The 25,791-nt window shown below is 37.0% G+C and overlaps 1 long non-coding RNA gene, 2 other non-coding genes and 1 pseudogene across 3 annotated transcripts in view; 2 read left to right on the top strand and 2 right to left on the bottom strand.

Annotated features, from left to right (window-relative positions):
• The window catches only part of LOC123800733 (uncharacterized), a 94,963-nt gene that overhangs the window by 12,963 nt on the left and 56,209 nt on the right, over window positions 1–25,791 (top strand). The window contains exon 2 of the long non-coding RNA XR_015721767.1: window positions 3,528–3,737. This is a non-coding gene — a long non-coding RNA (uncharacterized LOC123800733). The remainder of the gene's footprint in view (window positions 1–3,527; window positions 3,738–25,791) is intronic.
• LOC123800758 (small nucleolar RNA U2-30) lies at window positions 2,687–2,755 on the bottom strand. The gene has a single exon (XR_006782008.1). It is a non-coding gene; the product is annotated as a small nucleolar RNA U2-30 (small nucleolar RNA).
• Window positions 2,950–3,028, bottom strand: LOC123800760 (small nucleolar RNA U2-19). The gene has a single exon (XR_006782009.1). It is a non-coding gene; the product is annotated as a small nucleolar RNA U2-19 (small nucleolar RNA).
• LOC123800731 (small ribosomal subunit protein eS1 pseudogene) lies at window positions 13,871–14,990 on the top strand (annotated as a pseudogene).

Raw genomic sequence — 25,791 nt, 5'->3', positions numbered from 1 at the left:
GAGGGAGAGAGTGCACGCATGAGTTGGGGCAGGGAGGGCCAGAGGGAGAGAATCTTTAGGAGTGCTAAGCATGGAGCCCAACACAGGGCTCAGTCTCACAACCCTGAGATCATTACCTCAGCCAAAATCAAGAGTCAGACACTTAACCGACTGAATCACCCAGGTGCCCTTCAGTTTTCTTAAATTTATTAAGGCTTATTTTGTGGCCTTACATATGATCTATCCTGGAGATTGTTCCATGTGTGCTTGAGAAAAATGTGTATTCTGCTGCTTTTGGTTGGAATGTTCTGTAAATGTCTGTTAAGTCCACCTGGTTTAACATATGAAGTCCAGTGTTTCTTTATTGATTTTCTGTCTGGATGATCTATCCAATGATGATAATGAGGTATTGAAGCCCCCTACTATTATTGTATTGCTGTCTATTTCTCTCTTAGGTTTATTACTATTTGCTTTGTATGTTTAGGTGCTTCTAGGTTGGGTACCTGTAAATTTACAAATGTTATATCATCTTATTGGATTGACCCCTTTATCATTATATAATGAACTTCTTTTTCTCTTGTTACAGGTTTGTCTTAAAGTCTCTTTTTTCTAATATAAGTATAGCTACTTCAGCTTTCATTTGCTTTCCATTTGCATGAACTATCTTTTCCCATTCCTTCCCTTTAGTCTGTGTGTGTCCTTAAAGCTGAAGTGAGTCCCTTATAGGCAGCATACAGTTGGGTCATACATTAAAAAAAAAAAAAGTCATTTCAGCTACTCTTTGTCTTTTGATTGGAGAATTTAGTCCATTTACATTTTTTAAAGATTTATTTATTTATTTTAGAGAGAGCCCAGGGGGAGGAAGGACAGAGGGGAAGGGAGAGACAGAATATCAAGCAGGCTCCCCGCAGAGCGCAGAGCCCAACACGGGGTTCAGTCTCATGACCCTGAGATAATAAACTGAGCCAAAACCAAGAGTCGGACACTTAACCGACTGAGCCACCCAGGCACCCCTAGTCCCTTTACATTTAAAGTAATTATCGATAAGTATGGGCTTACTGCCATTTTGTTCATTGTTTTCTAATTACTTTGTTCCTTCCTTTATCTTCTCTCTTCCTTTTTGATTGGATAATTTTCTGTAGAGGTGTACTTAGATTCCTTTATCTTTATCTTTTGTGTATCTAGTATAGGTCTTGCTTTGTGGTTACAATAAGGCTTACATAAAACATCTTATATTTGTAACAGTCTATTTTACGTTTTAACAACTTAAGTCCAGACTCATTCTAAAGCTCTGCAATTTTACTGCCCCCATTTTATGTTTTTGATTAAACAGTTTACATCTTTTTAATCTGTGTATCCATTGACAAATTATTTTTACTACTTTTGTCTTTCAAACTTCATACTAGATTTATAAGTGATTAACCTACCACCATTGCAACATTAGATTATTCTGAATTTAACTATATATTTACCTTTACCTGTGAAATTTATACTGTCACATGTTTTCCCATTACTAATTAGCCTCCTTTCATTTCAGCTTAAACAATTCCTTTAACATTTCTTGTAAGTCCAGTGTAGTGGTGCTAAGCTCCAGTTTTTGCTTGTCTGGAAAACCTGCCGCCCCCTTTTCTTTTTTTTAAGATTATTTATTTATTTATTAGAGAGAGAGAGAGAGTATATTATGATACTCCTTTCTGACCCATAAGGTTTTTGTTGAAAAAATTTGATACTCTTCTTTTAAGATTGATTTATTTATTTGAGAAAGAGAGCATGAGGGAGAGGGGTAGAGAGAGAGGGAGAGAGCATCTCAAGCAGAGTTCACACTGAGTGCAGAGCCTGACACAGGGCTTGATTTCACAACCCTGAGATTGTGACCTGAACTGAAACCAAGAGTCAGACACTTAACTGACTGTACCACCCAGGCGCCCCTTGTTGATAGTTTTATAGGGATTTCCTTACACATGACAAGTTGTCTTTCTCTTGCTGTTTGTATTTTCTCCTTGTCTTTAACTTTTGATAACTTAATTATAGTTTGTCTTAAGCTATCTTTATTCTTTTTCATTTTTTTTTCTTTTTGCTCCTCTTATTGGCTGAGTTCTAATGCCCTGCCTTAGAGTTTGCTGATTTTTCTTCCACTTCATCTGCCGTTAAAAACTTCTATTGAGTTTTTCAGTTCGATTATTGAATTCTTCAGCTCTGTGATTTCTGTTTGGTATTTTCCTTTATTTTCTGTCTCTTTGATGAAATTCTCATTTTGTTCATGCATTGTTTTCCTGACCTTAGCAAGCATCTTTATGACCATTTTTTTGAACTTTTTGTCAGGTAAATCACTTATCTCTATTTCATTAAGGTCTTTCTCTGAGGTTTTATCTTATTGTTTTGTTTGGAACATGTTACTCCGCTCAGTTTTCTTGACTCTGTTGATTTGCTTTAGATAAAACAACCACCTTTCTCATTCTTGACGGAGTGGTCTCATTTAGGTGATGAACCTTATTCAATATTGAGCTCCTCATGGTTTTCTCTCAAAGCTGTGTGATTGTCCAAGTGACCTTTTATGTTCTTAGTAGTTAAGGGTGTGCCAATATCATATCTGTCAGTGTCCCAAAGGGGAGGATTCCGGTCGGCAGTAAATGCAGACTAATTAGAAGCCAGACCCTCAAGTAACATCTTTTTTTTTTTTTCCTTTCCTTTTAAAAAATTTGCATTCTGATATCAGATCAAGTGTAGAGATCTTATAGTTATTAAAGTCTGTAGTAAAACCTTTTAATCACTGATCAGAACTGATTAGTCTTTCATACACAGACATCACCCCCTGCCATATTTCATTCATCAGTCAAGAAGTTCTCAGTTATCCATGGTCACCTTTATAAACATACACACACACGCGTGCTCATGTGCACGCCCCCCCCTGCCCACACACACATTCCTAACTCTAGACATAAACCCTTATTGTTTTAAATTAATTTTTCTTCTCAGAACTACAAAGATCATGCATCAGGTAGACTGGAAGGCCTCTGATGCTCAGATTTGGGTGTTTTTATCATTGATCCACTTCCTTGAAAGCATGTAAATATACTTCCTCCAGGGGCAGACTGGGAGATGTGTTTTTCTGTCAGCTGCCTCTGCACATCAAGCCCTGGGGAGATAGGCAGTTAAGGACTGTTCATTTGTTACCATCCCATTGAACCCATGAACACAAGCCCCACTGGCCACCAGTGCCAGGTTATCAAGAGACGTGTCCTCTGCATGGTAGCCACAAAAACCAGCGTGGCAGACATGTACATAAGCTCCTTTCTCAAAGACACTGGCAATCTGGAGTGGGGCAAAGGGAAAGCACAAAAATGGTGCCTGCTGGCCCTCCTGGTTTCTGGAGAGGATGGCAATTTGCCCCTAGAGGGGTGTTAAAGTAGAAGCCTGTCCCTCAGGCCACAGCTATTAAGATAAGCTAATAGGACTCTTTCACAAAGAGTCTACATGTTTTATCTGCTGTCTCTGTGCTGTGCCGTGGAGGGATACCTGGTTAAGAACGGTTTCTCTGTTTGTTACAGTCCTTTGGTACCCGCAAATGTAAGCCCCATTAGAGACTTCCTCTGGGCAGCATCTACAAAAACTGGGGCATCAGACATGTGGATGAGCTCCTTTCTGGGAGATACTGATGACCTGGAGTGAGGCAGAGGGAGAACAGGAAGATACACCTACCAGCCTCCAGTTTCCGGACTGTATTAAACTGGCCTGCCCCTCAAGCCAAAGCTTTTAAGGTAAGCAAACAGCTTCTTTCCTGGAAAGATTGCGCTTGTTTGAGTCTGCTGCCTCTGAGCTGGGCCCTGGAGGTAAGCCATGGTGAGTCCACAGGTATCTTTTAAGAGCTATTAGGTCACTATAGACTGTGATCTTGTAGGTGCAAGCAAGTCCCGTTGGCTTTCAAAGGTAGATGGTTTGGGAGTCCATTTCTCAGGTGGAAGTCTTAAGAGTTGTGGTACCAACCGTGGGGTTCAAACCCTTCACTCGTCAGAAGCTGTGAGTTGTGAGTTCCCTCCCAATTGTGTGTCGCTGTGCCAGGGTTGAGGTTTATGGTGAGATTGTGTATGAGGCTTTCCTACTCATTTCAGTGTAGGTTTTTTCTCGTTTTCCTGATGTATAAGCACCAATCAGCTAGTTTCTGGATTTATTTCAGAGGGAATTATTCTGTACATAGCTGAACATTCAGTGTGTCTGTGAAAGGAGGTGAGTTCAGGATTGTCTTATGTTGCGATCTTAAACCAGAAAAACATTTTGTGGATTCTTATAAGAAATTCTGCATCAACAGTGTTTTTGATGGCACAGATAACGCTATTATGTGGGAAAACATGGCTATCAATGATTGAGTTGAGAAATGATTCGGCAATGTTGGACTCAAGAGTTTTAAGAATACCTTAACCAATTTTTTTCATTCATATTTTCCTTGTAATATTTGCACAAGAATTTTATGTAACAGTCTATGTCTAATTAAGTATAAATGGCTGTTTTGCTAGGTATGAAATTGAGTTTCCAAGTGATTAGAAAGTGTATGTTATAGTCTTTAATTGACCATCTCATTTCTTTTTTTGTGGTACCTAAACTAATGGTGTGCCTGACAGTGGATGTATCTTAGGATTTGATGAAATACGGTACATACCTTAAACATGTTCATAAACTATTTCATTTGATCCTTATATTAATACTGGGAGATAAGATGGGCATTATTATTTCCATAAGGCAAGTGAAACTCAGGTAATTTCATTTTCTTATTGGTGAAGCTATGTTATGTTTTATAGACTTTCGAACTTAACCTAATAAAATGGTTTGGTAATTTGTTTTTTATAATGTTACACCACAAATTAATAGCATTTTTACTATTGCATAGATCATGTAACATAATGACCCTTTTTTGAAAGTGTGATGTTGTAAATGAAAGATGACTGGTGGTTAAGCAAAGTGAGATTTATGTGTAGAGTTAGGGAATTCTCAGATATGACAGAAATTCCTGGAAAGGAAGCAAAGGATCAAACCTATGAGAGATGTGGTGGTATGGAAAATATCTCTAATCTAATTGCATTGCATTTGTGGCATTTACTACCGTGTTATGGATAACAACATAGGTCTTGTTGTTCAGACCTTCAAAGATGGCTCATTTTCACTTAGATACCATGTGTTCACATTATATACTTGCCTGTAGCTACTGCTTGGTAGTCAGGTTCTTGCTTCCAAGTAAAAGAAACCAACTGTGAAAGGATCGATCATTAGTTTACAAAATCAATGAGAAGGCTGGAGAACCAGTCAGGCTTATAAAATGAGAGAGGCCAAGAGGGTCTAGGCAGTCCAGAACAGCTAGCTGCCCAGAGTCTGGGGCAACCAGTATTTTGGTCTTTTAGTTTCCTCCTGTCAAGAGTCCATACATTGTTGAATTTCCACATTCAGATCCCGGGCAGCCAGAAAAAGTATATGTACACTTGATTAGTAAGTATTATGCCATATATATATATGATTGAATAGAACATTTAAGATGTACATTTAATAAGGCCATTTTTAGCTATAAGGAATTGTTTATTATTACTTTTCTTTTAGAGTGCTATTAAGTACTGGAAAACCTGAAAAACATTCCCAGAGCTACAATGTTCATCCTTCTGTGGGCATGTCCATTTTATTAATTCCTTCCATGCTGAAAGTTAAAATGTACAAAGGTATTTCCCCCCACCCCGACCCCCACCCCAAATCTAAACCACTTTTATTGTGAAATATATGATTTGCCTTATTTGCTGGAATTCACCTATAAAACCAGGTATGGCTATGGGTGGCAGAGGCATTTTTAGGCATTCCTTGGTTTTACCATTCTCCAGTGTCACTTGACTTCCATCTCTGAATTCAGTCTTTAAGTATCTAACGTATAGTTTATCTATGTATTTATTTATGTGTTGCTTACTACAAAGGTAATGAATGATTATTTTAAAATCTGTAACATTATGGAAACAAAGAGCAAAGAGTGATCAGTCCCCATAATTTTGCCTTCAGGAATAATTACTACTAACACTTTGGTAGATATTAATCCAGACTGCCTGGTTTCCATTTCCAGCTTCTCCATTTATCTGGCCACACTGGATGAGTTACTGGTCCTCACATTGCCTCAGTTTCCTCATTTCAGAGTAATAGTACTGGTTCATAAGGTTTCACAAGGACTTAATAGGAAGCGGTCAGCAGGGTTACTAGTGTAGAGTAAGTGCTTGATAAATGCCATAAATCTGTGTACATGTGTTAGTCAAGATAGACTAGATTATATCGCAGTAACAAACAACCCACCCAAATCTCAGTGGCTGAACATAACAAAAATGTATTTCTTGCTAATGCTGAATATCTTACACAGATTGACACGGCATTTTCTCCATGCAGTCACTCATGGGCCCATGGTAATAGAGGTTCTGCCATGTTGCGGTCACACTGCAATACTTGGCGCTTTTAGTCAGCACAGCAATGAAAAGAGACTATCAGATCACACGTGGATTTGGTTTTACTGCCTCAGCCCATAATTGACATATTTCATTTCCACTTACAATTCACTAGTCAGAACTAGTAATCATAGCCCCGTCCTACTACTAGCGAGCTGTGGACATGTGGGATGTGGAGTGCAGAATATTTGGTGGGTGCTCCTACCTCTGTCAAGTCCACCTTTTCCCCCCTAGTATGGTAGATTATCCAAACTGTGTTGCAGTTTTTATGGGTTTTTTTTTTAAGCTTAATGTATCATGGACATTTCCCCATATCAATACATAGTAATTCATTCATTGACTGTTTTCTTTAAAGAGTTTATTTATTTATTTGAGAGAGAGAGAGAGAGCAAGTGAGCATGACTTGGGGAAAGGGGCAGAGGGAGAAGCATACTCCTTGCTGAGCAGGAAGCCCAGTGTGGGGCTCGATCCCAGGACCCTAAAATCATGACCTGAGCCCAAGGCAGACACTTAACCGACTGAGTCACCCAGATGCCCCTCACTGACCATTAATTAAGCCCTTCTATGCACTAGGCCTTGTTCTGGATGCTGGGATATACCAATGAAGAAAACATTTGATAACCCTTGCCTTAATGTAATTTATTGGATCGCAAACAGGTAAGAAAGCATAATATGTTAGAAGGTGATAAATATTATGGTGACAAAAAGGAAAGGGAAGAGGCAGAGGGAGTTTCGGGAGTACGGATTTAAATAGAATGGTCATGGAAGGCCTTTGTAAGGTGCTTGGAGTTAAATTCTGAGAGGTATGAGAAATATCTTGTGATTATCTTTACAGGGAGAGCATCCCAAGAAAATAAAACTATTAGTGTGGCTTGGTGATCTGAACATGAAGACACGTTTTCCTCTTTTTGTGTATGTTTAAAAGTTTCCATGAAAAGAATTAAAAATGAAAATTAAAACTGGTATAAAACTGACATCCAGATTTTATACTACCATTTTAGAAAAGAAAAATCAGATAAAGAATTTAATAAGTATTCTCAATTAAAAAAAAAAAGGTTTTACCAATTTACCTCCTCAGAAACACTGTTTTAACTTGTTTCTCTACATCCCCACTGACTAGCTCTTACACGGTCCAGCATCTGATTACAGATTGTTTTGTTTATCACTGCATGTGTCGTGTATGTTAGTCTTACCTTTCCAATTATTTGTTAAACTTTTAATCGTATCTTTTTATCCCTCTTATCTTTCCCTTTAAAGTGATTGGACATATAAATTCCCTATAAAAATTACTGATTGAGAAGTAAAACTTAGTGATGACTTTAATTTAAATATAACTTCAATTGCTAATAATTCTCATAGCATTTTGCTATGTTGAGAATGAAAAAAATTAATAAATAAGCTGCACAAAATATATCCACAAGCAATTTAAAAGTTTTGAGTATTAGAGAACTGTTTTAAAAATACTTGGAGTATTTTTTCAAGTAATTGGCTGGATGTGAAGTACAATTTGAATAGAGACCTTTCTTAGTCACATATTTATGATTCTTCCACTAAAAAATTTGTTTTTTCAGTGATTTACTTTCTGTTGCCATACAACTAGGCTATATTGCACAAATATTTTGAGTAAATTCTGTCAGTTTTTCCTTAAGATGACAGAGAGTCTCAACAATTAGATGACTGTGATTGAAGCAAAAAATGAAATCAGCCTTGTTCAGCCCAAAGAGTTTACTGAACTCTAATAGTTATTTGGCTAGATTGTGGGGTAACGCCCAGACAGCAATGAGGAGTGCCTCTGTAAGATCACCACTTAGAACCACCCTGCATTTAGGGGAAGTGGTGACAGGCTGGTCAAGGAAGACTCTTGTTACAGACAAATTTGTCAGTGTTAGTCACACAACTAGAACATGATGTTTAGAAGAAAATCTATGACACTGTTGGGAAGCTATGTTGGAAGAGCTGTGGCCAAAGAAAAGAGAATTACAAATCGCACTTCCATGACACAGATAACTTGGAAATATGGTGCATAAGAAAGTTTTGTTTTCATAATTTAGCTCACCCTAGTTATGATCTATTTTATATGAGGCACAATCTCTATTTTGAGAATATCATTACCTCAGGAAGGAAGAATTACTGCATGATGCTGACATTAAGTTAGAAATATTTTTAGGATTCGGAATGATTAGTTTTTCGGTACCAGACTATCTAATCATAGGCCTTATCTAATCATAAAAACAATTTTGGAATAGTGGCCAAAGCTCAGTGTCAAACAGAAAACATGGCATTGTAATTCACAGGTCACCAAACTACTTTGAGACCGTAATTTTGATCTCTGAACCTCAATTTCCTCATCTCAAAAAAATGGAGACACAGATTATCTTCCTTCTCCATTTTACTGGTATGTTTTGGGTATACCAAATTCGTGAGCTCAGTTCTTCCAGGCAAAAGCTTGAGCAAAAGGAAAAATAAAGAATAGTAATAGAACCATTCATGGTGCCTCAAAAATAATGTTCCCTGTTTTAATTGCGAATCCTCCTCTGAAGGGGGAATTTATCCTTAGATTTCGACCTGAGGACTGAGGGTACTTTACACTGCTCTGTCCCATCACAAATTCTTTGCTCTATCATCGTTTATTCATTCATTCAGCCTTTTAGTGAGTTGGTCATTCGCTAGCTAGGGTCATTCCAGCTAAGGACTGGAGCTACAAAGAGGGAGAAGACAGTTCCAGTCGTCATGGAACTGATAATAAAGCAAGGGAGAACATTATACAAGTATTTACGAATGCACTGAGTTTATGCAAAAGTAGTAGAGGATGCTATGGGCACTTTCAGCAGGGCACTAGGTAATGTATTTTGGGGATCAGAATGGATTTTAGAGATATCGAAGTTAACACAAGAAAAATGAGATGGAGTTGGCTAAGCAAAGAGTATAAGGGAAAGTGATTTAGGCAGAGGGAATAGCGCTGATTGATTTTGAGGTACTGAAAGGAAAGTCAGCATGGCTATAGTGTAGAGAGAGAAAATCCAGATCTCAGAGGCCTAATTAAGGGCTTTGTCTGTATTCTGAGAGTAATGGAAAGCCATCGAAATTCTTTGTTTGTTTCTTATTTTAGGTGTTTAAGCAGGGAAGTGACATAATCACTTGCATTTTTAGAAGATCATTCTAGGCACTATGTGCAGAATGGAAGAGAGAATGGCGCACAAGTAATATATGTGGGGAAACAGGAGACAATTGGAGGAAGTGAATTATGGGGTTGGCAAAGAAGGGGAGGAAAAAGTGAACTGATTCAAGAGATATTTAAGAGACAGAATCAAATAGAATTTGATTGTGAGGGAAAGATGAATCAAGGATGACTTCCAGATTTCTGGCTTAAGGAAATGGGTGGATGCCATTTATTTAAATAAGGAACACTGGAGGAAGAGAGAGTTTGGGAAGGAGAATCCTGAATCACAGTTGGCCAGCACATAGCATACACACTAAGTCATTTAGAATGCAAAACTCTCAGGGTATGGATTACACATAGGTATGCAGATACAGGTCCTCATCGAAATCTTGCTTCTAACTTGATTCCTAAGTCTTGCTTTTTAAATTTTGGATGATATTTATACCATTTTGGTGGTCTTTTACTTCTCTATTCTTGGGCATTTCAGACTCTTTTAGGCAAGGTCTTGAGTGTTATCCTGGTTCCAGCTTTAAATTGCAGTTTGAAGCCTCCTCTTTCTTTCTTTTTTTTTTTCTTTTTCTCCTCTTCTTGTAGATTGTAAAACCATAACTTCTTTTCTTTTATCCTTTTCTCTCTCACGTAAGATCTGATTTCATCTGAAGATCATTCCCATAGCTTGAATTTTCTTCATTTCTTTTATTTTTCTTCATTGAGTTCTAATAACTCAATAACTTCCTTTCCTCTGGCTACTAATCTTCCTTGTGTTGTATCAATTTCCAAAATGGAACAAAAAAGGAGAAAACTATTATGAAGGAAGAAGCATATTTTATTACAAGCTATTATTGCCAAATGTTGCTGGGGAACACCTGTTTCACAGTGATGAAACGGGTTTGAACTGAATGTCTACAAATGTTTTTCAATCTTCACAAAAGCTGTAGCTAAAAATAAGAATATAGAAAAATTGAAAATAAAGGAGTGGAAATATATATCAGGTAAATACTAAGCAAAATAAAGCTAGTGTAATTCTATTAATACCAGAAAATGTAAGATTTTAAAGCACAAGGAATTACTAAAGAGGGTCACTAGATATGATAAAAGGATCAAATCACCAGGAACAACAAGGAGTTAGAGACAAATCCCACAGTCACAATGAGAGATTTCAACACCTATTTCTCAGTGATACATCAAGCATACAAGAAAGCAAAATTGACAAGATTATAGAAAATTTGAACAAAATAATATGTTTGTTTCAATGGACACATATAGAACATTCCACCCAAAAACTGCAGAATATATATTCTTTCAAGTGGAATACTTTTGATAATATTTGTGACCATATAGGGGCGCCTGGGTGGCTCAGTTGGTTAAGTGGCTGCCTTCAGCTTGGGTCATAATCCCAGGGTCCTGGGATCAAGCCCTGCATTGGGGGGGTCTCTGCTCAGTAGGGAGTCTGTTTCCTCTCCCTCTCCCCCTGCCCCTATCCCCTCCTCTGCGTACACTCGCTCTATCTCAGATAAATAAATAAAATCTTAAAAAAAAAAAAACCAATGTTCTCTAGTTTAAAAAATATATATTTGTGACTATATATTGGGCTATAAGGAAGTCTGAACAAATTTCAAAGGAATAGTATCATACATATTGCATTCTTTGATCACAATGGGATAAAATAAAAAATCAGTACTGGAAAAGTAATATAAAAAATTCATATGTTTGGAGACTAGGAAACATACTCATGAATCAGAAAATAATGGAAATTTGAAGATCTTTAAACTGAAAGATAAAAGTATTGCATATTAAAAAATGATGCAGATTGCTGCTTCTAGACAGGATGGAGGAACTGATACGGGCTTGGCCTCATGCCATCAACAACCATAAAAGTAGCAAAGTATATGAAACAGCTGTTTTCAGGCAGTGGATGATAGTATGGGGAAATGATCTTAAGACAAAGGAAATGTGTAAGGCGACCTTTATGTTTGCCTCGCTCTTCTGAACGGGGCACTTTCTGGTGTGTGGTGTGGGGAGGTGAGCCCACGTGCAGAGCAGCAGTATTGCTGGGTGAAAGAGGCAGAGAGCAGAGGTTGAGCTGCTGAGATGGCTGCAGTTTGTGGATCAGTATACCCCAGATGGTTGAGCTGTGAAGAAGGGAGTCTCAAAGGTCTGGGGGAAGGTTATCTTCAAGAGTATGGCTAAGTGTTTGGCTGCACATACACCAAGCAAGACCATGTGAGGCCCACCTACCAGTAGTGACTGAAAACTTAACACAAATGCTGGTGCTGGAAGATTGTGGAATTTCAATCCATTCACACTAGAGAGATCTTACCGAGTGCCTTGGGCGATGGCCCTGGACTATAGACAAAACCAGAATAGGATCAAGGTGAATCACTGTAATCCACAGCCTGCCAGAACAAAACTCAACACTCTTTAAATAAAGACAGTATAATACAGTTCCCCACATTGTAGCAACCAAAATTGTTCTACACAAGTTGGAAATTACTAGACAAGCAACTCAAGAAGTGGGGAAATGTGACCATTTGACCAAGAGACAAATTAGTAGAAACAAAGATGATCGTGGATGTTGGAATAAATAGAAGTGGACTTTAAAACAGTTATTATAGGGGCGCCTGGGTGGCTCAGTCTTTAAGCGTCTATCTTCGGCTCAGGGCGTGATCCCAGAGTCCTGGGATCGAGCCCCACATCAGGCTCCTCCTCTGGGAGCCTGCTTCCTCCTCTCCCACTCCCCCTGCCTGTGTTCCCTCTCGCTGGCTGACTCTCTCTCTGTCAAATAAATAAATAAAATCTTTAAAAAAATAAAATAAAACAGTTATTATAAACATGTTCAAGGATTTAAAGAAAAAGATGGAGTTTTCCTTTAAAAGTGTGAGTGAACAGATGGGAATCTCAGTGGAAAAATGGAAACTAGAAACACAGAACTAAATGGAAATTCTATAACTGAAAAACTGCAAACAGAGCTTAGAGGGGAACTTACTGTCTTAAATGCTTCTACTAGAAATGAAGAAAGGCTTGAAATTAGTGCTGAAAGCATGAAACTTAAGAAGTTAGAAAAGAAACAGCAGAATGAACAAAACAGTAGGAAGGAAACAGAATAAGAGAAGAAAATGCCATAGTAAACAAAATTATACAAGGCTAATGTAAAAGAATACTAGAAGCACAAACTTTTTCTAGCAAGGTTGGTCAAGAAAAAGAGAGAATGAACACATAAACAATAATAGAAATGAAAAGGGGGCTTAGAAAAGCTTCCAAAATTAAAAAGATAGATTTATGCTAAAATTTTTGAAAATTAGATTAAAATTCATAGTTTTAGAAAATATGACTGCCTGCAGAAGTTCTTCCTACCTCAAGAAGAAATTGAATCTCTGAATAGTAGTTCTGTAGCCGCAATATTAATTATCAGTAAATTAAAATCTTCGTGTGAACCAAACTTCAGACCCAGAGTTCTTTCAGTCAAGGACCTTACAATTCCAGTAGTATACAAATTATATAAGTGAATCAAAAAAGAAGATGAACTCCCTAACTTTTTAAAAATAAAATGAATATAACCCTGATATCAGTATAACCTAAGATAATAGGGGATTTGTCATGACCTTACTGAAAATCCTAAATAAGTTCAGTTAGAAAATGGAATCTGACAGTATGCAAAGGAGATGCTACACCATTACCAGGATGGATATATCCCAAATCCAGCATTAGTTTAACATTAAAAACAAAATATGTTTGATTAAATTCAACACACTTATAATTTTTTGAAAAAGCTTCTTAATAAACGAATAAAAAGGACCATTCTAACCAGATAAAGGTTACTGGCCAAATATAGCAGCTAACATTATTCTTAATTTGATACACTGAAAGCATTCTCATTAAGCTCAGGAACAAGACAGGTAGCATAAAGGAGAAAAGATCTAAGTGGATCTTGGGGTGAGAAAGATAACCCTGGAACCCTGCAATACTGTGGCCCAATCTAAGTAAATGATCATGTTTATTGATTGTAAGATTCAATATTGGTTTTTTAAATAATTTCTTCCCAAAGCAATCTATAAATTCAGTGCAATTCCAGTCAAACTCCAAATGAAACTAGTGTGTGTTTGTGTATGTGTAACTTTTTAAACTATATCTATAATTTATATGTAAGAGCCATACATATACTTATGAAGAAGAACAAGGTGGGGAGATTTGCCTTACAGGTTACCTTATTAAAAAGCAATTATAATTAAGCCTTTTGGCTCTCTGAGCAGCTTCGTGGCAGTTGGCAAGAACACATGCCTTACAAAAGGTGGCAAAAAAGGGAGTCAAGAAGAAAGTGGTTGATCCATTTTCTAAAAAAGATTGGTATGAGGTGAAAGCACCATTTATGTTCAGTATAAGAAATATTAGAAAAACACTAGTCATAAGAACTCAAGGAACCAAAATCACATCTAATGGCCTGGAGGGTTGTGTTTTTTGAAGTGAGCCTTGCTGATCCTGCAGAATGATGAAGTTGCATTTCGAAAATTCAAGCTAATTACTGAGGATGTTCAGGGCAAAAACTGCCGACTAATTCCATGGCATGGGCCTTACCCGTGACAAAATGTGCTCCACGGTCAAAAAGTGGCAGACCCTGCTGAAGTTCATGTTGATGTCAAGAATACTGATGGTTATTTGCTTTATCTATTTTGTGTTGCTTTTACTAAGAATACAGCAGTTAGATTTAGAAGACCTCTTATGTTCAGCACCAACAGGTCCACCAAATTTGGAAAAAGATGATGGAAATCATGACCCAAGAGGTACAGACAAAGGACTTGAAAGAAGTGGTCAATAAATTGATTTCAGACAGCATTGGAAAAAGACATAGGAAAGGCTTGCCAATCTATTTATCGTTTCCATGATGTCCTTGTTAGAAAAGTAAACATGCTGAAGAAGCCCAGGTTTGAATTGGGAAAGCTCATGGGGCTTCATGGTGAAGGTAGTAGCTTTGGAAAAGTTACTGGAGATGAGACTGGTGCGAAAGTTGAATAAGCTGATGGATAGGAGCCACCAGTCCAAGAATATGTTTAAAATTCAGACATTTAATGGTGACAAATAAAAAATCTTACTTTGGTATCTTAAAAAAAAAAGTTATAATTAAGCCAGTGTGGCACTGGTTCAGGGTTAGAAAAAATGACCAAAAGAATAGAACAGAATACCTAAACAGAACTACACCTATATGGAAACTTGATTTGTGACAGGCTTTTTTGTGGATCAGTGAAAGAAAAAATGGACTTAAAAAAAAAGTGTTAATACAACTTAAAAGCATGATATTAAATCCCTACATTCTACCAGGCACTAGAATAAATTCCAAATAGATCAGTAATTGGAATGAGAAGGGCACATGATAAAACTTCTCGAAAACCAAATAGAAAAATATTTTCTGGCTTTGGAGTCCAAAAGGATTTCTTTTTCTTTCTTTCTTTTTTCTTTGTCTTGTTCTTTTCTTTTCTTTCTTTTCTTTCTTTCTTTCTTTCTTTCTTTCTTTCTTTCTTTCTTTCTTTCTTTCTTTCTTTCTTTCTTTCTTTCTTTCACAGAGAGAGAGAGCACACAAGCAGGGACAGCGGCAGGCAGAGAGAGAAGCAGACTCCCCACTGAGCAGGGAGCCCAATGCGTGGCCCGATCCCTAGACTCCAAGATCATGACCTGAGCTGAAGGCAGACACTTAACCGACTGAGCCACCCAGGTGTCCCCCCCAAAAGGATTTCTTAAAGAAGATCCAAAATGTATAAATCAGAAAGCAAAATGACAGCCAAAACAATCTTGAAAATGAAGTCCCAAGTTGGAGGATTCACACTTCCCAGTTTCAAACCCTACTACAAAGCTGTAATAATCAAGACACTGTGGTGATGGCGTGAGGGTAGACTAATAGATCAATGGAGTAAAATAGAGAATCCTGATAGAAACCCTTCCATTTACAGTCAATTGTTTTTCCACAAGGGTGCCACGCTAATTCAATGGGGAAAAAAATAATGTTTTCAACAAATGGTGCTGGGACAACTGAATATCCATGTGAAAGAATGAAATTAGACACCTACCTCAACCCTACACAAAAATTAACTAAAAAGGAATCATGGACTTAAATGTAAAAAAACAATAAGACCACTAGAAGACACAGAGTAGTAAATCTTAGTGAACTTGGGTTAGGCAATGATCTCTGAGATACAACCCCAAAAGGACAAGTGAAAAAAAAATTTGAAAAATTGGACTTCATCAAAATTAAAAACTTCTGTGGGGAAAAAAATACCATCAAGAAAGTAAAAGACATCTCATACAATGGGAGAAAATATTGACTGAGGATGGTAAAGAAAGCCCTCCAACAGAGCAAGAGATGCCGATGCTGGCCATCAAGAAAGCAAGCCCTGTTAATAGTAAGGTGTGAAGGCATATGGGTAGGGCACTACAGTATCTGCTACATGGTCCCAGACTCTCTTCAGTAGAATTAGGCCGGCCCCAGTCTTAGCTTGAGTTTCCCCCAAAAGACTCAGCTATTACTGAGGCAAAAGACTCGTGCTATTACTTTATTACGGCAAGCAGTTCCAAGAAACAGGGGTAGGAAAGGAGAAGTGAAGTAGAGAAGGAGAGAGAACCCATATAAAATTGCATTGTGGACGTGGGGCCATTATTAAATGCCAATGATTGCTTGATATCTTGGGATAGTCCTTAGGAAGCCTTAAAAGCACCTGAAGACCCAAAAAGCACCTGAATACAATTTTTAAAATACTGATTGGTTTTCTCCCCACAGGTAGTTAGTTGATATCTGTAAATTAAGACTCTCTTAGACCTCATTCATACCTCAGGTTCCCTTCAATCAACATCCAACACAGAATTGGTGGTAATGGATAGCAGGGATAATTGAAATCACAGAATAATAGCTACCATTTAGTAAGTACAAGGCAGTTTTATATAATGTCTAATCCTCACAAAGTAGCGTTTGTTGTACTGATTTTATTAATGCCCAAGCTAAGATTCAGCTAACTTAAGGAACTCGGCCAATGTCACAAAGCTATCAGGTTTTGGAACCGTGTTGTCCTTCTTTTTTTTTTTTTTTTTTTTTTTTCAACTCCCAAAACAATGCTCTTTCTGTTATACCAAGATGCCTCTTAGATGAAAGGATTGAGATTCCTAAATCTCCTTTAAGCCAATAATTTTTAAACCTGTTATTTATTTTTTAAGTAGGTCATACAAACCCATGGTTTAAAATTCAAGAAATACAAAAGGATATTCAGTGAAAAGTCTCTTTTTTGCCCTGTCCATGAGTCACCAGGTTGTTCTTTTCAGGGGCAACTAATGTTACCAGTTTCTTGTGTACCTTATAAATATAATTTTTTACACTTTTAACAGAAATGGGTTATTCTACCAATGTATGCTGTTGTTAGACATCTTAGAGTATAAAAAAATAAATGGCTGTAAGAGTTTAGGCTTTGTGTGTATAAGAATATGTAAAAAGCACTTTTCCAAGATGGAAGTTTCTGATGAATTCTATTCAAACTTTAATTTATTATTATTTGGCAAGTCTGTTACCTCTGCTCAATATAGCTTTTGTTTACCATATCTTTTTCAATAAAGAGCCAGATAGTAAATATTTTTAGGCTCTGTGTCATGACTGTTCAACTATACTGTTATAGCATAAAATTAGCCATTGACGATATGTAAACAAAAGGACAAATGGATGTGTTCTAATAAAACTTTATTCACAAAAACATGTGGCAGGCCAGATTTGACCTGAAGGTCATAGTTTTCTGACATCTAGGGGATACTTTTTAAACTAGAAAACACACAGTAGTGTGTAACACACCGGCATTATTTGGGCACACCAGCATGATGAAATAAACCCAATTTGTACTGTTTGTCAATTTCTGTAGCATAAATACTCCCAATAAGATGGCTGAGTTCAGTCTACCAACAGTTTAAGAGTAAGATTGAAAATTCCTAAATATTTGAGAATTGGTTCTCATGATCTGATGAGAGATAGTTACAGCACACCACTGCATGCAAAACCTTGAGATACAGGATAATGAATATTCTAAGAATAGCTAAAGCCAAAGAAAATACAGGGAGAAAAAAGTTTCAATTTTTTTTTTTTTTTTTTTACTCTTAGAGGGTTTGATACATGTGAATAAACAAAGTTGGTAGAATGTACCTTTCCATACTCACTAGTATTTATGTTGTTTTTGTTTAATTAGAAAACATGGAGAGAAGAAAATTTTATGTAGACAAAGAGATCACTTTTTGTATTATCAGGAAGTCTGGTGACATTGGCACTGAAGTTCAATGTAAAGTGAAAAGAGCTGGAACTAAAAGACGTGTGCATGTATAAAACGTGTGTATATGTTATGTATGTGTATATATTATGTATATATAAATATATAATTTATATATTTGAAATACACATTTTATATTACATACCATTTTAACTTCTTATGGTTTACAACTTGTTGCTGTTTTCTGTGTCTAGTGATTTTTTTATTTGATATCAGATGTTCCAAACATTATGTTGTGAAATATTTGCGTTTTGTTCTCTTTTTTCAGAGTTTTGAAGTTTGTTTTGGCACACAGGTTATTAGGTTAGTAGTGAAACAACTTGATATTTTCTTTTTTCTAAACTTTTTAAAAAGATTTTATTTATTTGAGAGACCAAACACGAGCAGGGGGAGGCGCCGAGGGAAAGGGACAAGCAGACTCACCGCTGAGCCAGGACCCTGAAATCATAACCTGAGCCAAAATCAAGAGCCGGGCACTCAACTAACTTGAGCCACCCAGGCACCCCTCAACTTGATATTTTCCAGGATTATTTTAAGTTTTATTAGAGTGTGCCTAGACTGGCCTTTACTCAATGGCAAGTTTAGCTTTAATATTAAACCTTTGCCCCTCTGGGATTTCTGTTGGTTGCCCCGTTGCTCAGTGACATCTCTCACCTCTGGTTGGGTGGAATTTGAACACCTCCTGGCCGTCTCTGTGCTCTGAGAATTGTGCAGCTTACAGCCTCTGGTAGTTGTCTGAAAACAGTTGTCTCATATCTTTTGTCCAGGTTTCTAGTTGTTTACTAATGAAGAGCAAGTTCCGTACCAGTTACTTCTTCATGATCACTTGTGAAGCTCAGCATCTTGGCAATGTCGAATCTTCCAATTCCTGTATATTTAGGTCATCTTCGAAATTTAAAATAAACTATTAAAATTCTCTCCATACAATCTTACATTTAGGGTTAGCATTGTTCCCACGTCTTCATACTTTTATTCCATTGCAAATGGTATCCTTTTAAGATTTTTATTTTCTACCTGGTAGTTGCTAGTATAAAGGAGGAAAATTGTATATTTTTTCTAGGCAGCACCTTTGTATACTGATTTGTCTATCCAGTAATTAAAGTATTAATTATTTTGAATTACATAGAAATCATTTTCAAATAAGGAATAATGATAGTTTCTTTTTTTTAATGTTTGCTTTGTTTGTTTGTTTGTTTATTTATTTATTTATTTATTTATTTATTTATTTATGTAATCTCTACATCCAACGTGGGGCTTGAACTCATGATCCTGAGATCAAGAGTTGCATGCTTTTCCAACTGAGCTAGCCAGGCACCCCTAGGTTGTTTCTTTAATTCCGATCCTTGTATATATATTTTTTCTCACCCTACTTCACTTTTTAAGAGGTCTAATTCACTATTGAATAGATATATTCCTTTCTGTTTCTAGTTAGCTAGGATTTTTTAAAAAATTTAATTCCAGTATAGTAAATACACAGTGTTATATTCATTTCAGGTGTACAGTATAGTGATTCAACAATTCCATATATTACTCAGTGCTCATCAAGATAAGTGTACTCTTCAAAAAACACAAGAAATAAACAAGTGTTGGTGAGGATGTGGAGAGAAAAAGGAACTCTTGAGCACTGTTGGTGGGAATGCAGACTAGTACAGCCACTGTGGAGAACAGTATGGAGGTTCCTCAAAAAATTAAAAATAGAACTACCCTATGATCCAGTGATTGCACTACTAGGTATTTACCGAAAGAATGCAAAAACACTAATTCAAAGAGGGTGTTTATTGCAGCACTATTTACAATAGCCAAATTATGAGAATAGTGTCCATCAGTAGGTAAAAGGATAAAGATGTGGTATATGTATAATAGAATATTATTCAGCCATAAAAAGGATAAAATTTTGCCATTTGCAACAGCATGGATGGAGGTAGAGAGTATAACGCTAAGTAAAATAAGTCAGTCAGAGAAAGACAAATACCATATGATTTACTCATGTGGAATTTAAGAAACAAAGCAAATGAGCATAGGGGAAAAAAGAGTGAGAGAGACAAGCCAAGAAACAGGCTCTTAACTATAGAGAACAAACTTATGGTTACCAGAGGGGAGGTGGGTGGGTGAAATAGGTGAAAGGGATTAAAAAGTACACTTATCATCAAGAGCACCAGTATTGTGTAGAATTGTTGCATCACTCTGTTGTATACCTGAAACTAATATAACACTGTATATTAACTATGTTAGAATTAAAATTAAAAACTTAATAAAAAAAAGATAAGTATACTGTTTGTACACTTCTTTATCCAGTCACATGTTCTTTATCCATTCATCGATCGGTGGACACTTAGGTTGCTACCATAATTTGGCTGTCGTAAATAATGCTGCAATAAATATAGGGGTGCATGTATTTTTGTATGCTTTGGGTAAATACCCAAAGTAGTGTGATTACTGGATTGTGAGGTAGTCCTATTTTTAATTTTTTAAGGAATCGTCATATTGTTTTCCAGAGTGGCTGCACCAGTTTATATTCCCACCAACAATGCACAAGGGTTCCTTTATCTCCACATCCTTGCCAACACTTGTTTTTTCCTGTATTTCTGATTTTGCCATTCTGACAGGTGTGAGGTGACATCTGATTTTAGTTTTGATTTGCATTTTTACTGAGGTTGAATGATGTTGAGCGTCTTCACGTGCCTGTTGGCCATCTGTATATCTTCTTTGGAAAAATGTCTATTTGTATCTTCTACCCATTTTTAATCGGATTTTTGTTTTTTGTTTTGGTGTTGAGCTGTATCAGTTCTTTATATATTTTGAATACTAACCCTTTATAAGATATGTCATTTGCAGATTTCTTCTCCCATTGCAGATATAACCTCCCAAAAAGGTTACCTTTTACTTTTGTTGGTTGTTTGCTGTGCAGAAGCTTTTTATTTTGATGTGGTCCCAATGGTTTATTTTTGTGTTTATGTCCCTTGCTTCAGGAGAAATAGCTAAAAAATAGTTACTACGGCTGATGTCAGAAAAATTACTGCCTGTGCTCTCTTCTAGAATGTTTATGGTTTCAGGTCTCACATTTAGGTCCTTAACCCACTTTGAGTTTATTCTTGTGTATGGTATAAGAAAGTAATCCAATTTCATTCTTTTGCATGTTGCTGTCCAGATTTCCCAGCAGCATTTGTTGAAGAGACTGTCTTTTCCCATTGCATATTCTTGCCTCATTCTTGAAGATTAATTGACCTTATAAATGTGGGTTTATGTCTGGGCTCTCTGTTTTTTCTGTTGATTTATGTGTCTGTTTTTGTGCAGTGCCATCCTGTTTTGATTACTACAGCTTTGTAATATAAGTTGAAGTCTAGAATGTAATACTTCCAGTTTTGTTTTTCTTTTTCAAGAGTCCTTTGGCTCTTCAGGGTCTTTTGTGGTTCCATATAAATTTTAGGATTGTTTGCTCTAGTTCTGTGAAAAATGTTGTTAGTATTTTGCCAGGGATTGCATTAAATGTGTAGATTGCTTTGGGTACAGTGGACATTTTAACAATATTCTTCAGATCCATAAGCATGGTATGTTTTTCCATTTCTTTGTGTCACCTTCAGTTTCTTTCATCAGTGTTTTATAGTTTTTATTTTTTTAAAATATTTTATTTATATGAGAGAGAGAGAGAGAGACCATGAGCAGGGGGGAGGGCGAGAGGGAGAAGCAGACTTCTCTCTCCTCCTGCTGACAAGGGAGTCCAACGTGGGGCTTGATTCCAAGACCCTGGGATCATGACCTGAACCAAAGGCAGACGCTTAACCCACTGAGCCACCCAGGTGCCCCTATCCTTTCTCTTATTGATGTGATGTATTGTGTTGATTGATTTGCAAATATTGAAGCACCCTTGCATCCCAGGAATTAATCCTACTTGATCGTGGGGAATGATTTTTTAAATGTATTGTTGGATTTGATTTACCAGTATTTTGTTGAGGATTTTTGCATCTATGTTCATTAGTGATATCCGCCTGTAGTTCTCTTTTTTTGTGTGGTGTCTTTATCTGGTTTTGGTATCAGGGTAATGTTGCCTTCATAGAATGAATTTGGAAGTTTAACTTCCTCTTCTGTTTTTTGGAAAAGTTGGAGAAGAATAAGTATTAACCTTTCTTTAAATGTTTGATAGAATTCACCTGTATAGCTTGTTGGGAGTTTTTTATTACTGATTCAATTTCTTTGGTGGTAATCAGTCTGTTCAAATTTCGTATTTCTTCCTGATTCTGTTTTGGGAGGTTTTATGTCTCTAGGAATGTATTCATTTTTTCTAGGTTGTCCAGTTTGTTGGCATATAATTTTTTTGTAATATTCTCTTATAATTGTTTGTATTTCTACAGGGTTGGTTGTTATTTCTTCTCTTTTGTTTCTGATTTTGTTTGAGTGCTTTCTCTGTTCTTTTTAAAGATTTTATTTATTTACCTGAGAGAGAGAGAGAGAGAGCACACGAATGGGGGGAGGGGAAGGAGAGGGACAAGTGGACTCCACACTGAGCACAGAGCCCAAATGTGGGACTTGATCCCATGACGCCAAGATCATGACAAAAGGTCAGATGCTTAATTGACTGAGCCACCAAGGTGCCCCACTTTTTCTCTTTTTCTGATGAGTCATAGGTTTACCAATTTTGGTGATCTTTTCAAAGAACCAGCTCCTGGTTTCGTTGATCTGTTCTATTATTTTTTAGTTTCTTTATCATTTATTTCTTCTCTAATGTTTGTTTCCTTCCTTTTGCTGGGTTTGGGTTTTGTTTGTTCTTTTTTCTAGCTACTTTACGTGTAACTTTAGGTTCTTTATTTGGGATTTTTCTTGCTTCTTGAGATAGGCCTGTATTGCTATGAATTTCCCTTTTAGAACCATTTTTGCTGCACTCCTGAGATTTTGGACTGTTGTGTTTTTATTTTCTTTTGTTTCCATGTAATTTTTTATTTCTTCTTTGATTTCTTGGTTGATCCATTCATTGTTTAGTAGTATGTTATTTAACCTGCATGTATTTGTGGTCTTTCCAGAATTTTTTCTGGTGGTTGGGTTCTAGTTTTATAGTATTATAGCCAGAAAAGATGCATTGTATGACTTAATGTTTTTTGAATTTATTGAGGCTTCTTTTGTGGCTTATTATGTCATCTATTCTGGAGAATGCTCTGTGTGCATTTAAAAAGAATGTGTATTCTGCTGTTTTACGATGAAATGTTCTGAATATGTCTGTTAAATCCATCTGGTCATATGTGTCATTCGAAGCCACAATTTCCTTGATTTTCTGTTTGGATGATCTGTCCATTGATGTAAGTGGGGTGTTAGAGTCCCCTGCTATTATTGTATTGCTATCAATTATTTCCTTTATGTTTGTTATTAACAATTTTATGTATTTGGGTAGTCCCATGTTGGATATATAAATATTTACAATTGGTATGTCATCTTTATTATTATATAGTGTCCTTCTTTGTCTCTTGTTACAGTATTTGTTGTAAAGTCTAGTTTTTCTGATATAAGTATTGCTATACTGGCTTGCTTGCTTTCTTCTTTTTAGAGGAGAAATATCCATTTTTAAAAAAAGATTTTATTTATTTATTTGACAGAGCAAGCACAAGTGGGGGGAGCAGCAGAGGGAGAGGGGGAAGCAGGCTCCCCACTGAGCAGGGAGCCTGACGGGGCTCGATCCCAGGACCCTGGGATCATGACTTGAGCTGAAGGTAGATGCTTAACTGACTGAGCCACCCAGGCACCCCTACAGTGGTTTTCTTTTGACATACATTTGCATGATAAATGTTTCTCTATCCCCTCACTTTCAACCTGCATGTGTGTTTAGGTGTGAAGTGAGTCTTTTGTAGGCAACATATAGGTGGGTCTTGGTTTTTTTATCCATTCCATCACCATATGTCTTTTGATTGGAGCATTTAGTCCATTTAAATTCAAAGTAATTATTGATAGATATGTATTTATTGCCATTTTGTTTTTTGTTGCCATTGTTTTGTGTTTGTTTTTGTAGATATTCTCTGTTTCTTTCTTCCCTTGCTCTCTTCTCACACCATAAATTGGCTTTCTTTAGTGATATACTTTATTTTTTGCATGTCTATTACTGGTTTTTGATTTGTGGTTACCATTAGGTTTATATATAACATCTGCATATAGCGGTCTATTTGAAGTTGATGGTTGTTTAAGTTTAAACCCATTCTTTACTCCTCTCCTCCTCACATTTTAGGTATATGTTATCATACTTCATTTTATTTTGTGAGTCTCTTGACCGATTTTTACAAATATCCTTATTTTTACAACTTTTGTGCTTCCTAGTTTTTTAACTCTTACTTATGGTCTTTCCTTTCTACTCACAGTGTCCCCTTTAACATTTCTTGCAGGGCTGGTTTAGTGGTCATTAACTCTTTTAACTTTTGCTTGTTTGGGAAAATATCTCTCCTATTCTGGATGATAGCCTTGCTGGATAGAGTATTTTTTGCTGCAGATTTTTTCCTTTTAGCACTTTGAATATATCATGCCTCTCTCTTCTGGACCGTAAAGTTTCTGTGGAAAAATCTGCTGATAGCTTTATGGGGTTTCCCTTCTATGTAACTTTTTTGCTGTTTATAAAATTTTTTATCACTGCTTTTTGCCATTTCAATTACTGTGTGTCTTGCTTTCTGCCATTTCATTTAATGTGGTTCTTCTTGGGTTGATTTTGTTGGGGGATCTTTGTGCCTCCCAGATCTGAATTTCTGTTTCCTCTCCCAAATTTGGGAATTTTTCAGCTATTATTTCTTCAAATAAATTTTCTGATTACTTTTCTCCCTCTTCTTCTTCTGGGATCCCTATAATGCTAATGTAATTATGCTTAATGGAGTCACTGAGTTCCCTAAGTCTCTTCTGTTTTTGCATAATTTTTTTTTCTTTCATCTGCTTAGCTTGATTATTTTCCATTACTCTGTCCTCTAGGTTGCTGATTCGTTCTTCTGTTTCTTCCAGCCTGCTATTTATTCCATCTAGTGTATTTTTAATTTCAATTATTGTGTTCTTTATCTGTGTGTGGTTCTTTTTATCTCTGTGTTAAGGGTTTCACTGATGTCCTTCACTCTTCTCAAGTCCATTGAGAATTACTTTAAATTCTCTATCAGGCATATTACTTATCCCTTTTTCACTTAGGTCTCTTTCTGTGATTTTGTCCTGTTCTTTCATTTGGGACACATTCCTCTGTCTCCTTATTTATCTAACTCTGTGTCTGTTCCTATGTGTTAGGAAAGTCAGCTATGTCTCTGACTCTTTAAAGTAGTGGGTGGGGCCACACTTTTAACAAGGTGGTCCTTGTTAAAAGACATGCGGTTGCTGTGGAAACCCAACTGCTTGAGCTGCTTTGTAAAGCACGTGCAAACAGGGCTGCAGTGCCTGCAAGCTGTGCACACCTGTCCTCTTCCACAAGGATTTTCATAGTCACTGTGGAGACTCGGCCAGCTGGGGCGGCTCTGCAAAGCATGCTTGGGCAGGGGGTACACTTTTTTTTTTTTTTTAAGATTTTATTTGTTTATTTGAGAGAGAGCAAGCACAAACAGGGGGAGCGGCAGAGGGAGAAGCAGACTCTCTGCTGAGCAGGAAGCCTGATTGCCAGGATCCTGGGATCATGACCTCAGTCAAAGGCAGATGCTTAACTGACTGAGCCACCTAGGTGCCCACAGGGGGTACAGTTTTAAAAAGTTATGCACATCCTTTGTGGGTGATGACCAGCTGATAGCAGCCAGAACTGAGTCCCTGAAAATCATGCAGTGGGGAGACACAGTGTTGGCAAGGTTTGTGCAGGTCTTCTGGGGGAGAGGACTAGCAACACCAGAAGTGAGGCAAGCCCAGCTGGAGGGGTAAGCAAGTTAGGTAGTGAATGCTGGTTGCCATAGGTGGCTGTATGTGTTTACACAGGGTTGGGGGGGCG

The sequence above is a fragment of the Ursus americanus genome, chromosome 26 (genome assembly GCF_024610735.1).
Source record: "Ursus americanus isolate L20-20 chromosome 26, mUrsAme1.1.p, whole genome shotgun sequence".
In the NCBI taxonomy this organism is placed as follows: domain Eukaryota; kingdom Metazoa; phylum Chordata; class Mammalia; order Carnivora; family Ursidae; genus Ursus; species Ursus americanus.
The sequence above is the reverse complement of the archived record's forward strand: the minus strand, read 5'-3'. Positions and strand labels throughout refer to the sequence as shown.